Source organism: Capsella rubella, unplaced genomic scaffold (genome assembly GCF_000375325.1).
Source record: "Capsella rubella cultivar Monte Gargano unplaced genomic scaffold, Caprub1_0 scaffold_50, whole genome shotgun sequence".
NCBI classification, from domain to species: Eukaryota; Viridiplantae; Streptophyta; class Magnoliopsida; order Brassicales; family Brassicaceae; genus Capsella; species Capsella rubella.
Genome location: NW_006238876.1, coordinates 13,384 through 14,026, shown reverse-complemented (window position 1 = coordinate 14,026; position 643 = coordinate 13,384).

Below are 643 nucleotides of genomic sequence, written 5' to 3'. Positions count from 1 at the left end.
CCAAATGGGCTAAGAACTCGGAAACATTGCGTTGCACCACTAAATGGATAGTTTAGTGTTCTTTGGGGTTAGAATAGGTTAGAATACATTAAATTTGATTGATTACAAGTTCTAGAGATGCATGACGAGTGTTTAGAAGAGTGTAGAAAGACTTGTTGAACTTTAGGCCGAAATGAGCTAAGAACCCACAACCATTGCTTTCAAGCATTAAATGGCTTGTCTACTGTTTTTTGGGGTTAGAATATGTTGGAATACAATAATTTTGATTGATTACAAGTGCTAGAGCATCATGAAGAATGTTTAGAAGTTTGGAGAAGACTTGTTGAAATTTGATCCCAAATGGGCTAAGAACTCGGAAACATTGCGTTGAACCACTAAATAGCTTGTTTAGTGTTCTTTGGGGTTAGAATAGGTTAAAATACATTAAATTTGGTTGATTACAAGTTCTAGAGATGCATGAAGAGTGTTTAGAAGAGTGTAGAAAGACTTGCTGAAATTTGGGCCAAAATGGGTTAAGAACCCACAACCATTGCTTTCAAGCATTAAATGGCTTGTCTACTGTTTTTTGGGTTTATAATATGTTAGAATACAATAATTTTGATTGATTACAAGTGCTAGAGCATCATGAAGAGTGTTTAAAAGT